At 36.9% G+C, this 17,201-nt stretch overlaps 1 protein-coding gene across 2 annotated transcripts in view; it reads left to right on the top strand.

Annotated features, from left to right (window-relative positions):
- Positions 1 to 17,201, top strand: part of bru3 (CUGBP Elav-like family member bruno 3) — a 975,444-nt gene that overhangs the window by 209,282 nt on the left and 748,961 nt on the right. The gene's annotated exons all lie outside the window — the stretch shown is intronic.

The raw sequence follows: 17,201 nt of genomic DNA, 5'->3' as shown, positions 1-17,201 counted from the left end.
GCTAAGGTGGCTGCGCAAGGCTATGACAAAGTAAAGTATATTAAGCTCATCGGCATGCAGAGTTCGCTCGGCCCGGCTTAATACACGGACCGGAGCCCCGGGTACATCCACCTCTTCTCTATCTTCCTCGATAGCGACCACCCTCTTTGGTGCCACCGACCTACGGTTTACCAAGGTATCTCCATAGCATCTGCACGATGGTGTGCCTTTCGCGAAACCCATCCCACCCATTCTTTTGTTCAACCTTTCCCTTACCCTTAAATCTGCCAAGAAACGCACGTCTCATCCTTAACTCGGTCTATCCTAACTTTTTTATTTCTCAATTGTTCTCGGAGCTTGCACAGTCCGCGATCAAATAGTCTACAGGGGTTATTTAATTCTACATTTTTCTGCGTTTCCGTTCCTGCAGTTGTTTAGACGTTTTCAATTCCGTCGCATTCTTGTTTCGTTAAACTCTTAGAAGTTATCATTTGCAAAGTTTTATCCTTCATTTTAATACGATTGAAAAATGTAACGACTGTTAACGATCAGTTTTGGGAATTCATTCAGGCTATTAATAATATTGTATTAGAATAATATGATTCTTTTTTAGTTGAATACTTTGTTACAGCAAAGCATTCATTTGTTTTAATTTTACGATAGCTTATAAAGGACAAAGGTACCTTCTCTTGTGTTTTTCCTTTCTCAACATTGAGTGTATGATTTTAATATGGTTTATTTTTAACTGAAATGTAAACTTTGATTAGCGTTTCATCGAATGTTACGATTCACGGAACCATGAACGAATGTGTCTTTCCGAGTAACTTGCTTTCTTGACTCATTTTTTCGAAGAACTCTTGCGGGCTTCGCGTTCACGCTACGACAGCTAAGGGAATACAATAATTCCCACGGGTGGTCATATCTCTTTCGTCGTAACAGCGCGCCGAAAAACCGGCCACAACGCACTGTGAATATTAATGAGTCTTTGGAGGGCCGCGCCACGGCGACACGATATAGTCGTTTGAAAGGGTTTCGTTGGAAAGGGTGGAGAACTCTGTCAGATAACAGAGTTGGACGGGAGACCGGTACCAAATGGAACGCAAAGTCTGGCGTAACCATCTTTTTTCATTGTGGTTGCTCCTACGCAAAGGGGGAGAAAGTATATTGCTTAACAAGGGCTTTTCAAATTCTTCCCTATAATGCAATACATTTTAATCATAACTATTTGAAAACACACCTGTAATTTTAGTCAACAGGTATTTACAGCGACTCGCACATTTATTCACATACTCGAGAAATAAATATGACGTGTAATTCCTATTTGATACCATTTTGCATATCTTTATTATTGCAATACACTCTTGTTAATTCTAATATAAACATTTAGACTTTACTCGTAAGTTGATCGAAGAAATGTTACAACTTATTTCGACAATTTTGTTACCAGCTTCTTTTATCATCTGATTTCATTTAAATATGTATACTCAACTACAAAATATGGATAAGTTGAGATTTGTATATTTACATCAACTAAAATGTTATTAAGTATAGGTAATGTTTGGTTTATGTTAAATATTTTTACGGGGATTACATTGGGGAAAATTTGTCTATATGACGAATACTATTATAGTCCTCGGATGGTTGTAGAGAGAAAAATATAATGAACATTGTATCGCCCATGTATAACTGATTTTAACGTCAACACAATTTTTCCTGTAGAACAGTGATTCTAACATACTAACTATAACCACTCGTGACGAACAACATGTACTCTTTAAATTTTTAACGAACAAAAAACTCACAAAGTGTAAAAAAAGCTTTCAATACATTTCTGACAAATTATGTAATATCACCAAAATGTTCGCGATTGTTCAAATTTTACTAATATAATATTTTTATACAAATTTCCCATTTTTAAGGCATGAATTGATATAAAAACGTTTAAAAAATCGAGAACTGATGCAATTTTGTCAAGTATTCACGAGAGCATACAAAATATCTAATTAAAAATTTAAAACTCGAGTATCTGGTTAGTAACATAAGAATTAAACATTATTTGAAATCTTTACCGCAAGTCTGATACAATATTATGAAACAAGAAGGACAGTAAAAATTTTATCTTAGACAATATTTCTTCCCCGAAACGTCTTTTACGTCGACTGTTTTGCACTCTGCGCGTGAAACATCCAGATGCATCCTATGCTTTTAAATTGATTAGACTACTGCATGTGGCACGGGTGCGTGTCACACGCAGAATTCAAACAGATGAGCGTTATCGACACGACGCGTCGTGTCATCGGTTTCTGCGGGCCATGCGCAACTGCTGGCATTCGAATCAGAACGCAGAACAGCAAACAAAAAAATGTAATTCACGATGTTTTCATTTAGCAGTGCTGCTTATGACATGCGGTGTGTTGCATTTTGCGCACAGGCGTTACACTTTTGAAATCGATGCTTATACAGTCGACAACGAAAGTATTCGAACAGCATGGAAAGAAATGAATTATCATTAAAAACACCGTGCACCGTATATTGCTGTTTATTGAAACAAGTTACATTCATGGTACAAAAATGCAAGAAAATTTAAAACATATTCAGCAATAAGCAAACAAATTATGGAACATTTGTTATGTTCAAGCATGCATAACGTTCGAAAATTTTTCTTGCTAACCGTATACTCGACGTAGAAGTAACGTGCTTCTGTGTATTAGTTATGTGTATACAGCATGAAAAATGTAGTATGTGACACGCAGCATATAGAACGCTCATCTCTTTGAACTCTGTGTGTGACACGCAGCATGGAAAACGCTCGAGTAGTTGAATCAACCCCCAAACATTGACCGCAATAAGACGTTTCATGTGCAGCGTGCAAAACGCTCGTGCGTTTGAAGTCTTTAATGACGGTTCCAACTAGTTTTGGACTTAATTAACCAGAGTATCTGTACATTGCTTTATAATTCATGTTGAAGGCCACGCCGTTGATTTTTTACAAGTGAAAAATGTAGAAATTTAAACTCCAACTGAATTAATAAACAGTGCAAGCTGGATGATAAAGTTAAAATAGAAGAACATGAAGACAACGGAAAACGTAAAGGAGAACAAGATCCAAAACGATATTATCAGTTCTTACGCCATTAAAAAACATTGAATGTTTATTTCCTGAATAATAGTAGATCGATCGAATGAATTCTTTCAACAAGGAAAAATTAATATTGAAAATTCGATTCTTTGAACAGGAAAAAATTGATATTGAAAATTCGATTCTTTAAACAGGAAAAAATTGATATTGTAAATTGAATTGTTTAAATTGAATCCTTTTTAGTTCATGAAAATTCTTAAATTATAGATGTTTTCGTGACTTCCTATAGCATGCTAGAAATAATAGAATTTTATAAAATATACAAAATAGAAATGAATTTTAAATTGAGTTCGAAGTTTATAAAAATGCTAATCTCAGTCGGTATACGCGGCATTCGCGACATAATAATTTTAATAACATACCGGCGATTACACCTACCTCGAATCACTTTAACTACATTTAACGATACCTAAGTATACCTCCTTTGCATTAAGCAATTTATATGAACGGGTAACTCGAAAATAACAAGGAGCAGAGTGTAATGAAAGTTTTCACTCGCTCTCGTTTAACGCGTATCAAACACGAACTCGATTATGCGTGAGGAAAAATGACTGGCAGCCAATGCTTTCCTTAACACGTGTGAAATTTGCATGAAAACATACGGACAATGCACTAATATGTACACCGCGTGTAAGCATTCATTAACACGTACCGGGATCCTAAAAATATTCCTTTCGCTTGTTCCAATTTTCCATGAAACACGTGCATATATATAACCAACGAATCATCGTTCGAGCACGTCAGAATGAATGATTCCTTCGGCGCTCCTCAAATTTCCATCATACTTGAAATCGCCACTCCCATTCCTCTTTATTAAAAGAAAATCGAACGTCCGATATTTCGGTATATGCATGTGGAGAAGTAACCAGATATCCCTCCAGGGGCGTCATGTTAACCGGTCTCCGAAAGTGCTCTCTCAATTTCTATCGCGGACTGCATGCACCCGCGAATCGTAAATCAACGTCACTGGCCTGTTCTTTCTATAGTTTTAGTGAATTATCTATCATCGAGATTGAAAAGGTTTTCGGAACAATTATCGAAAGACAAGGGACGTCGGGGGACGACGCTAGGGGAAGTACGGTAAAATGAAACGGTGGGTTATTGGAGGAAATGGCGGAAGTGAGCTGTGGGACAGGGTAGCAGTCACAGAAGTGCACAGAGTTATAAGAGACTCAAAGTTTTTGGTATAATGGAGTTGCAGAACAAAACGAAATATTGTCTTTAAAGTAGTACATTATATAATTAAACATATTATTTAATTTTGGAATGATTTTCGTAAGAAGCATGAGCTTACATATCCAAAAAATAAGAAGAGACTCAATGTGTAAAACAGAACATTAAATATTAACGTTTATATTACTTAATTGAGTGATAATTAAAGTTAAATAAAATTAACTTGCTATTTGAAATACGTAAATTGCCATCTAAATTATGCCACTTAAAACGTCCGGTCGTGTACATTATTATAAAGTTATTTTTTAAACATTTATGTCCAGTAATTATGTAATATTACTATTTTCTATTCAGAAATAGTGTTATATTTCTTAACATTTTCCTATAATGCCTTATTAAACTTTCACTAATCATTCCGTTAATATTAGGGCCACAGTACTTTACTAACCAATTTAAAACGTTTATATATTCCATTTGAAAATAATCTGTAAATACGTTAGATATGTATATATATATATATATAACTATATTAGTCTACATAATAGAATATACATACATTTTCTTCTAGTAATTCTACAAAGCTGAGATTATATTTCGTCTTTGTTCACGATACTCCCAACCATCACTGCAATCAAAACACTGTCAACTACTTAAACCTCTTTCTTCCATTCGTGAGTCGTGAAGAGTACTTACATCCACTAGGACCATCAAAATTCATTTTCTTTTCATGACAAAACATTTCTCATTTTCATTTTTGGTACCATTGAAGATGCTAAAAGGGCTCCTCTTAAGGAAGATTTAGTAAGTTTCTTACATTATGCTTTCTACTGTTTTAGTAAACATGGCCACATCACAGTCGCTTACAGTTTTCTTAGGAGTAAATCGTGAAAACAGCTTCCTTAAAATTATCCTTCTCATTCTGAAAGGAAGAACCGTAGATCTTGACATTTTTTTATACTTCTGCGGATTACATACATAATTGATCGAAATATATGAACAACGTATGAACTTATTTTTAGTTTCTTCGTAATTTCTATTAAATTCCTTTACTTCAGTATGATTTCAATTGTTTCGTATTCCATGCTTTACCAGTTGACGAGTTTTTTTTTAAATAATACTTTAACAATTAAACTAAGAAATAAGAAATCATTCTTACAAAGCGTTGCTCCTGTGACAGAAAAATTGTCAAAATCAACAACAATCAAAGTAACCGTATAATCCACTTTTTCATTCACATTGTTACATAGCCCGAAAAACAAACTGTTTACTTTTTATACGTTTTATTCCTAAAAATGCTAATACCACAAGTATATTTAAAATTTTGTATTATAGTCTTATTTTGTCCGCCAATCTACCTTTTCCGATACTTTAAATAACATACTAATAAGCACAAACCTGCAAACTATCTTATTCGATACAAATAATTGAAACTTCGACTTTAAAAGCCTCCGGCGTAATCAACTTACCGCTACGACCTCACTTTCGAATCGACCGTCGTTCGCTTTTCATATCGTTCATTTTTAAAATCTCGAATATACCTAAAATCCTGGACACGTAGGATAGCATCTTATCATTTTGCCCATCAGCGTCAGACGCAAACGCTGAACGCTGCACCGCGCCGTGCAGCGCGCGGATGCATTACCATCGAAAATCCTCGGTCCTCTCGAAATATTCTGTTGTCTTTGATGTAGTCGCAGCCACGTGGGTGAAACTGCGATATGCAGTTGCTCTTACGCCTATGTGATGTGTCGCCCGTCAATCGGTGAGTTATGGCGAGAAGAAAGTTTTGGCTCGCCCTCCTTTCTGCCCTTCTACATTGCGCTTCCTACGTTCTGCAGCCGTGGAAGTTTTAAGAGAAATGTGAAAGTTCGATAGAGAATGGATAGGGTGGAGTTATCTATCGATGGGACGAGATATCTCTGCCCCCCCCCCCCCCTACGCCTTTACTACCCCTCTCGCGTCACCGCGCCGCGGTTGTCCTTCTCCTCAATATTTACCGTGCGCGGTTTCGTGTATGTATTTTTGAGATTTCCTCCGCACCTACATTCAGCGAGCTCCACCCCCTCACGACAATGACATTCCTCGTCGTCTTTTGTGGGGCAACGTCAAGGCGGACAGAATGATTGCACATCTTTGGGTCGGTGGAAACGAGAGCAATTCATGCGCACAACAGCGACGCACGTTCTGTAGCTACTATTTATGTGTATTGTAATAAATCACCAGTATTGTGCGGTAACAAATTTATACACGTCCGTAACAGATTTTCTAAGGCTGAATGTTTCTGTGTATGGAGCTAAAGAAGTCGAGTTCGCGTATGGATTATTGAAGCAATGATGTTATTGTTCTGATTAATTGATTTTATGGTTTTATAGAATTATACTGAATGAACACGTAGAAAATCATGTGTACTGTATTATTAGTTATTTGATATAATAATGTTCTAGTTTACTGATTTACGCATGAATGTGTATAGCTGATACCACTTTCCTATTTATCTTATGTCTTATGATACTGAACAGTGACGGGGTGACAATAATCGAAAGGGTTCTGAAAATAACTGTTTGAAACTATTATATTTCGGTTTCGATTGAAACAGTTAGGAAGAACTGAGAATGACAGTTATAGAACCGTTACAAAACCTATTGGTATTATAAACCTATCGAATATTATATCTAATATGCTGAAGAACCAGAGGCGAAATCGATATAGCTCAGAACCGATATATCAATAACAGTTCCAACTTATTTCCATTCTTCATAACTGTTTCAAGAACCAAAGCCGATATGATATCTATTTTCAATTCCAAATAATCCTTGATAATGTCACATTAGGTAGACATAAGTATAATTTATAAAAATCTTTATATATTCATAAAAAATTTGAAAGTGCAAAATTGCACAGAATGTACTCATTATGAAAAATACATGAAACACATAAAGTGTTGAACTTTTAACATTTGTTCGAAACAGAAACATTTTCCATCGCAATTCTACTTTTCTAATTACATTCTTAACAGTTTGAATTTGCATTGTACACATTGTGAGAAAAGTAGTACAGTTTCTTGTTTATTTATACCTCTGCACGGTAAAGCCTCCACCAGCCGTTGTATTATAACGATAATTTTTTCGAGGGATGCACGTAACGCCTAGTTTTCAAAATCTCATTTAGTCGGTAGGACTACTTATTCTCATTTTCCCGCATGTCACATCATTCTTCCTATCGCAGAAGCTTAACCAGCGTGCTTCTCTTCATAATGTCTTGAACGTCCTCGAGAGCGAAGATATCTCGAGCCAGGACGACATTTTTCCTTTCACTGGCCCTGTCCAAAATTAATTGCCACTTCATTTTTATCGCCGTCTATTTATCCCGGTAGTTGCTGCGTTGTCCCTTATTCCCCGACAACTGTCTCATTAATCAAGCCTTCTTCGTCGTCGGAACGAAGGTTCCTCTCCTCTTCGTTCCGTAGCGTCAAAAAGATTTGCTGACGTGCCGGACTACGTGATCTTGATTGATCGTCGTGGACTGATCGATCTCCATAACGAGCCTGTTGAGCATAAAGACGAATCCATTATATCGTTATACTCGAAATTATCGTTTTTTTAAGCACGTTCGTTGCCACGGCAAAACTCGGTTATATTTTAATTAAAAAGCCGATTGACTTTTCGGATGAAATATTTAGTTATGAGTCAGATTCGTTTATTATTCATTAAATCGCGGGGATAATAATTTATTGTCATTATCATTTGTTACATGCCTCATCAGTCATTATCTATTCATTCAGTAATGTTCAGTTACATTCATTTTTTATAACTAAATGTTAATAATATTGATAATATTTAGTTGTATAATATATTTTAGTTACAATATGATCAAACGTTTAGTTGCATTAAGTTCTTTGTCATTTTTATATACTTTTATACGTTTCATGACGTTGTTTCTGAATATATTCATGGACACATGTCTCACAGAAAAATATTATTTTCTATATATCAGCGTGTACCATCGACAGTGTTTGTGACAATGAACGTATTAACAAAGCAATAATTATTATTCGCTGCGCATCTACAAGGATAGTTTTCTCTGATGCAGTTTTTCAACAAATGTGATTCGCGCAGTCGTGGCTCACAGTCGTAAAACCGCTGTAATTTCTAATCGTGAAAGTAGACCGGATTAATGGTGTGATTGCTACGTTATTAACAAGTAAAGCCGTGGTATATACAGGCATTTCGTAGATTCAGATCTTACCGTGTGATTCAACCACGGTTCGTACTTTCTTGCCACGTGCATGCTTAATATTTTTGTCGCGACAATGTTAATTCGCCTGTGTGCTACTTTTCCAGAGATGTAATTAGCGATTGATCGTGGCTATGGAGTTATCCGGTAGTAAATCGTTCTTGAAATATAATTTAATCGTTACTACGTATTTCAATTCTATTTTAGAATTGAACTCGTACTCGTAGAATTAAAATAATGATCCTCTACTTATTAATAATACGTACAAAAATCTTTATTAACGTATCACTTGCAGAAATCCACCGTTTAAAAAAAAATCACGTAATAACTGACACGTTAGACATCGTGGATAAGTGTAAAGCACGTTTAGTAATAGTTTCGTACTTCTCGTAAAAATAGAAATTACGTAGATGTTCATTATTAGCGAGACACCCCGTACATGAAACTGATAAACCTGGAGGCTGGCTGAATACATAGAAGCACCGATAGGTGTGCGCAGAATTTACAACGATGTTCGGCCGCTGCGGTCGTGAAATTTCACCCTCGCTTATTAAAACCGTATTAATTCCAGGTTAAATGTATCTTGATGTCAGCAAACAGAATCACCTCTTATTTGGAAGTGTGTCGTCGGTAAACTCGATCGAATATTAATAAGTGTAATCACACAGTTGTCATTTACGATTAACGCACGCGGTATGCGGTGAAGTTCGGTAATCGATTTAATATCGGATGACGGTTTATCTCATAATTTCATTAACATTCGTTCGCGCGTGACAGTACAGTTTCGGTTAAACACGGCGTTGTTCATCCTTCGCCGCTCGATCGTCGCAGGAAAAATTACTGGTGAACTCTGGAATAACGTGTGACCGTGTACGGTGACATCTATACGTTATAAAACGACACATGTCACCACATTTCTGTGATTTACATGTTGTCATTAAAACTATATTTTCGTCGTGCACAGTTCCCATAATGCGTTACGATTCCGTCGTTAAAGTTTCATACGTTTTTTAAAGTTATATCTCTGCATCTTATAATTAAATTATATCTTTCGTTTGTGAAGGTACATACAGAAGGTACTAACAGAAAAAATGTTGCAAATTAATTATCAGCGTATCTGCTTCGATACATAAAACATAATTTGACAATTTACTGTCTAGGTCTTAAGTTCAGCTAATAGATGAATCGAGATCGTCCACTTCGTATTTCTCTTTTTATAATTATTGAAAAGATACTGATGTTTTTCTGAGAAATTACTCAATAAATTAGTTTGTATAGTACCTAATATCTAAGCTGAAATATAATTCAATGAAAATTTCAATAAATGTACTATTTAACATGTGTAAGTGTACATAAATAAAGTAGGATCTCGATTAACCGCTATTTCCTGCAATCTAGATTATTCAAAATTTTGCTTATATTGAAACTCTTGGACTTTTAACAAATATATTTAAAAAAATTTCTTCTCAAGTTTCCATTTGTCTCACTCGTTAATTGTTAAATTAAATCAGATAATCGAGGTTCTACTGTTTGTTGATTTGATTCCACGATAGTTTTAATGTTAAATGTTTTTTTAGGAGAAGCAAAAATAAATTCTGAATACTGCAAATTGAAAGTAACCCAAGAAAGCAACTGCATTTATCCACATTCTTTTTCATTCGTCTTAACGGAGCATTATTAAATGAAATTTTTACGACGACGAGGATAATGCTTCAGCCAAGTCGTGTTTTGCTCGAGGGTCAAATTAGCCCTCCATTATGCTTTGTAATTTTGAAATCACATACTCGTATGTCTGCATTTTTAAAGCCTTATTTCCTTCTTTCGCTACATGTTGCCGTATTATCCCATTATCCTCCCAGTATTTCATAACCGTGGAGTTTATTTATGGTAATTTCCAGTATTATTCAAATTTGTTTTGAAATGACAGACACCCAGTATTTCTCGCAAATGTCTCCGTTTTAGTTAGTTTCGTAGTTTCAGCAAACAAACAGAAATTTACACAATGATTATAAAAACAATTATTTTATTCTTGTCGTGTCTAATTATCCATTTTGTTGTTTTCATATTCACACGTAGACTACACATTTGTATTTCTCTTCCTTATATATTTAATAACAATATGAACATGAAACATGAGAATTAAAGTATTGACATAAAAATGTGTATATACAGAATCCCAATTTTAAACTTCCATTGAATATGCAAACATTATAGCTACCCTATTATTACTTCAAAGTCAGATGATTTTCCACTAACAAACAGTTAACAGTTATAAATTAATTCATCTCTAGTGGTTAATATTCTCCAACTTCATACTACACAATGCTTCCTTCGCATACATAAAAGAAGTTAAGCTACGAGAGTCGACGCAGGTGTCCCTAACACATCGTCAAAGTAATTTTTCCCGGAAACGAAACCGCCAAAGTAAAAACATCATTCAACACTTTCATTTCATTTCCACGAGGAGTCAGCCCTTCGTTGATAGTCCGTCCACCAGCGGGACACCCTGTACTTTCGCGAGGGCGAAAAAGCATTAGCTATACACCCTTAAACTCTCCGTTCTTCAAAAATCTCGGCCTTGGCGGGGGCCAAGCCAGGGGTAAAGGAAGGAAGGAAGAAAGAATGGGAAGAAAAGCGATGGGGGTTTCCTCGGCGCGAACGCCTCTATCCGGCGTCGCGAACAATGGCGCGCGCGCGGACACGGTCGGATCCTGCCGAGGTTTTTTCCTTCGAATGCGCGTTTTAATAATGCGCGGGGGCGAAACGTCGCCGACGACGCATACGAATTACGCGAGCTGTAGAATGCATCATTATGGCGCACAATGCAATGTCCATCAAGTCCACCCACTCCACCGCCGGAATATTCTCCTACACACCCCTTTGCACGACCGCGCCGGTAGATGGTAGGGGGCGCGGGAAAGGAGAAGCTGGAGGGACAGAGAGAGAAGGAGCATCGCATTACCATCGCCCAGGCCGCAGACCTCGACCGTAGTCGATCTTGCGGAACATTTTAATGACAGCAGCTTACCGCGCGCATTTACCGTACCCACAGTCGCTCGTCTTGGCTAGTAGAGCGTGTACGCGTGTTCGATGAAACAACTCTTGAACAACTGAGCATCACGGTATGCCTCGCCCCCACGCCCGCCCCCTTTCACCGCCCTTCTGATCTCTCACACCATCGTCATTTGCGTTCCTCCATCCACCTGGCCGCCGTGTTTCACCTCTCTCTTTTACTATTTCCTTCGCCTCCCCTGCCCACGACTTCTTCCGCTTTTCGTTTTGCTGCCGCTTCTTACTGCGCTTTCATCGCGCGATTCGCTTCTGGTCCTGTCCACGTGTGCGCGCCGGCTTTCGGGGTAAGGCGTGCAGCGCGCTTTTCGTTCCTTTACCCTTTTCCTCCGTGGCTTCTGACAAAACGCGAGAATTTTGAATTTCGAAAGAGCCGCCGGACGGTGAAATTTCTCGAGTGCCACGTCGCGCGTCGCGTCCCACTTCTGATTCGAAAATGCTGCAAGCAAAACCGCGCCACACTATAGGCGCGGTGTATTTTTAATTCGCGATTAGAAATCTCACGAAGATCGCAGGTCTTGCTGCTCGAGGTCGCATGCTTTGCCCGTGATTGACTAACAATTTTCTGTACCGCAGTGAATTGTATGTATGACGCGGTGGAATTGATATCGGGAAATTTGTGTGGAGCCTCTGTTATTTCGATGATTTCACGGAAAGATTACAGTATCAAATGAGAGTCTCTTATCTACGGATGAAGTAAATGAAAACGACTTATGTGTAACTACAATAGTAAAATTAAAGAGTTCATAAACAGATGTAAAGTCTGTCAAATAAAATAAAAGTCCGAAATATGTAGCCCAAGTACGATTATAACTGCAAATCCGAATACAAACGTAAAATGCATAAAAGCAGAAGTTCAAAGTGCACGTTCAAAGAATTTAAAGCAAAAATAGAATTTTATTTGAGTACAAGTCAAAATCGCTAAATGGAAGATTTTGAATCCACTTTAAAACATCAACTGTAAGAAGCACTTAGTCGAGAACACGAAGAATTCATTGCAAGATTTAAGTGGAATTTTAAACAATTTAAGTTTCCAAAAATGAAACACAGTTAAAATATACATATATTCTTACAGAACATTGCACAAGCTTCTCTCGCTTCGAGCAAAACCAGTCCACGAATAAAAGACTTTACGTTGGCTGCAATTTTATGTTAGTTAAAATTTAGAATGGGATAACATAGAACGCGAACGATTCAAATTCCTCGAAATTTCTACAAAAATAATGCACAACAAAAAACCTTCCGTAAAAGCGACCCCGTCGAAATGAACCTCAGTATGAACTCCAACTCGTGTCATTAACAGTATCTACTATCTGCCATCTTGAACCATTTCGCTCAGAGTTCCCGTGTATCTTGACTGTTCTCATACAGTAACTTCTAGTGCACTCACAGTCGTAAGGGAGTATTTGCAGAGTCGTGGGTTTTACAGACAGACATAGAGAGAGAGAGAGAGAGCGAGCGAGCGAGAGAGAGAGAGAGAGAGAGCGAGAGAGAGAGAGAGAGAGAGAGAGAGGGAGAGAGAGAGGGAGAGAGAGCGAGCCGAACAAAGTGGCCCTAATGGCGCAAAAACGAACCCCGTCTCGCAAAAGTTGCGGCACAGTCGACGAACCGCCCGCCCTGCCGCCGACCGGAAAAGGATAAGGACGAAGAAGAAGGAAGACGACGGCGACGACTACGACGACAGGCATTTGTCACCGTGCCCCCCATGCAAGCAACGCCTTCCGTTTATGCAAACGTAGAGTCCCGCTGATGTTTACCTCTTTGCAAACCTAATTTCAGTTACCCCCGGAGAAAGAGCTGCTGGAACTTCTTCGAGGCACTATTCGCCGTAAAGGAGGAACCGTTCCCTTTTCTTACTTATCCTCTTTCGCTAACTTTTGGGAATAGTGGTAATTCTTTACGATGCCATTGGGAAGCGAAGGGAACTGCAGCATCACAGTCTTTCTAATAAAAGAATTCCCCGACATGCCACGGGAAGTGAACACACACACACACACACACACGGACGGACGGACTGACACAGAGGACCGGATACCTCTGTCTCTTATGCAAAACAAATTTCGTGACGTCGAATCGAACCCCGCGTACTTATAAATGCAAACCGAAGGAGCCGTGATGGAAAGTGGAACGACCGCCGCAACTAAATCTTATTCAAGCTATTAGTATTCATGGGAACTGTACGAGGAGAATTTGTTGGCTTCTGTTGTAGAAAAATTGAGCGAATTTGTCAATAGAACGAAGTTTCGATCGTTACGTGTAAGGAAAGGGAGGTTTAAACAAAAGGTGTGTTTTCTTGACCCTATGATTTCTTTTTCAACCGTAATCGATATAATTATTGCTATAATTATTTGCTGTAAACTATAATAATTGATAACAGAAGAATATTTAATTTGAATTCAAAAGATCTCAATAATATTCATGTTTATTAAATTGCCTTTGAAATCTTCGTCACCAACCAAAAAATTCTACTATAACATTTTCAAGATTTCTACGAGTACATCCATTATTCCTCTTTGCGCCTCTTCGATGGTTCTACTACTTTAATTATCAGCAATTTCACCATCCAGTTTTACGATAATAGAACAAGTAGAGTTAGAATATTTCTGAGGTTAACATTAACCCATTTTCATCACAAGGAAATACGAAGAAGGAAATCCTATAACCAATTTTTTGAAAAAATGTATTTAACTAGAAAAATTCTAACAAGTAAAAGGAACTACATAATTACTTTCATTTCCGATAACACCCTCCATTTTCATTTCCTAGCTAACGGGAAATATAACGTCACACTCAATTCGCCTGAAGATGTATGAAATTTAAATAAATAACTAGTGACAACGACGTAGAGAACAGATACTGCCAAAACCTTGGACCCGTTAAAATACCAGTCATCGAGCGTGCCAAATCTGATTTTCCGAATTTTTTCAGCGCATAATTAATCATCGACTGGCGCCCTTAGAGACTGGCAAACACGCGCCCCTTACCTTTGGTCTATCTTTCTCCGAGTACCGCATTATTTATTGCTAGCCAAAGGGTTGGTGGTGAGCGAGGGGAAAAAGGAAGGTGTACAAGGAAGGCGTATATAAATTATGCATTTCCACGACAGCTTTATCGCTCACTTCTTTCTCGTCCTCTCATTGTCGTGTTGTCACAACCAGAGTTCCCCTCCGTCCCGCTCTTCTTTATAATCCATAAATCCAACAAAGTCGTGTCTGAGAAGAAGAGGCGGTCTCGCACGACGGTCCGCGTGGTTGCAACGTTTCTAGCCACACTTTCCTTCTCCATTTCGTCCTTCATCCAGAACCATCTATGTATCGCCGTGTGTTTCAACACTAGAACCACCGTGCCAGTTAAAATGACTGATTTCGGTTTCCTTGTTTCGCAATTATTGATACCTTAAAAACATTGATTATTCGAAATGATTTCGAAAATAAACATTTTCACTTGAATACTATAATGAGTATTCGAAGAAACTGAAAATAATCTATCGTTGCAATTTTTATAGGGTTCACATATCACATATCTTACACATACACATATCTTACGTTTTGCAACTAAAAAATAATGAGAAACAAAGAACTTTCTTTCTTTATGCATTCATTTTCTCTGCTTCTGCTGGAAAAAGTGATATATAAGAAATACTAATTATATGCATGTAAAATGTAAATGATTTTAAAACAGTTTTTTGTTAAAATTTTATCTTCAACTGTTTCATTTTAAAATAGAATAACCTCTGTAGAAAATTAATTCATTACGTACTTGTGTATCAACGAAGGGAAAGAATTTAACTTAACTCTTTACTAAAAATGAGTTTAACAATAAAAGAAATTCCAATTTTATTGAAAGCGTGATAATAAGAACTGTTTCGCGAAAAGAAACACCTTGTAAATGAAGTTTTAGTCATGATTAAAGCCATTTATCGTTAGTGAGATATTTGCGATACAACACTCTGTATAACAATAACAAGATAAATTCATTGATTTGTAAGTATCTTTGCCTCTAACCGTCTTCATTCAAAGGAACGTCCTGTTGAAATTATCCAGTTGGCGTTTTGCATTTTCAATGAGGTGTTTAAACTCCGCTTAAATTTAATGGCTGCTATGGACGTAACCATTAGCTCGAAAATCCATTCATGTCGTCTACAAAGAGACGAAAGCAGAGTAATTGTTCCGATTGCTAAGAGTTTGACGTCTCTAAAACGAGTTCCACGAAATTGGGAGAATCAAAACAGAAATAAACATTCGCAAAGAGAAAGGAATTGATTTATAGATCAAGAATTATTAGTTAAAGTATATAGGCTTCATAATAAAAAAAATCTATTAAAAACCTTGAATATGTTTTCCTTGAAACAACATTTCTTCAAGCTGTGACTTATTATCTCAGCATCTAATCGTCTGATTTAAACCAAATAAAATGTATTTAATTTATAAATAGATTCTTTATTGCGTACATCAGAATTACAAAAGTTTATGCACAACGTGTAATTATTTTATCTCTTTGAAATCTTTAAAATTCTTTACAATTTGAGCTATTTTTTTATCGTGTTCTCATATTTTTCTGCGTTATCAGAATAAATGATTCTAGTTCGAACGATAGCTAAAACCTTTTTGAATATAAAAATAACTATTTTTCGTTTCGAATTGATACGAGAGAGGAAATCGTGCCCACCGGCACTGAACGTATGTTATACACATGTATTCCATTCGACCCTGATCAAACTGCTGCTACTTCAGATGTATTGATTTCTTTCTAGGTCAAATTTTTTATATAGAAATGTTTTAATAATCGTAGTTCATTGCAAAAATATAATTCTTTGGAAAACGAATAAAAATCGTAAAATCGAGTTTCTATCTTTTGAATTTTTTAAAGCAAAATTATTTCAAAATTCCCGAAATCCACTCACAGAAATTGTTTATGCTTGTATTTGCATTTTTAAATACAAACAATACCATAATTAGTTCCCTACCATCACGTTCATTCAACATTTCTTTAATCCCTCGCCTTGTAACAACGTGTCGGACTCGTGGTGAAGATTTTAAAAAGAATTTACCAAGGAAAAATATTACTCAACCCTTTCAAATTCAAATTAAACATTATTCTAGACATAGAATGTACCTGGAATTTTTCTCTTTCTCCAATAAATTATTAATAGCAAAGTACCTATCATAGTTGATAAATAAATCATAGAACAAGGGGTTAAAATGATTTCACAAACAAAAACGATAAAAACATCTTTTACATTCCTTTCTATTGATGTAGAAATCATTCGAGGTTTTAACTTCGATGTTCAATAACAGAAACATACATGAGACACTATCAACGACAAATAACAAGTCACGTCGTTGCAGTGTTCACGAACAATACATATACGAAAACAAAAGTTCTACACGTCAGTTGATACGCGGCACTCGATAGATCCCTCATATATGTAAAAATTTTATTCCACAATTTGATATTCCTTCATAAAGAATCACCCGTTTCCTGTTTTCGTAGTTCCAGAACGAGAAATCCGCCCCAAGCGTAATCAGTGCCCGCCCGAGGCGCTGATACCGCTCATGATAAAGACTTTAAAATCTTCAGTACTGAACGCGTCGTAAATCCAAATCCG

Source organism: Nomia melanderi, chromosome 3, assembly GCF_051020985.1.
Source record: "Nomia melanderi isolate GNS246 chromosome 3, iyNomMela1, whole genome shotgun sequence".
In the NCBI taxonomy this organism is placed as follows: Eukaryota; Metazoa; Arthropoda; class Insecta; order Hymenoptera; family Halictidae; genus Nomia; species Nomia melanderi.
The sequence above is the reverse complement of the archived record's forward strand: the minus strand, read 5'-3'. Positions and strand labels throughout refer to the sequence as shown.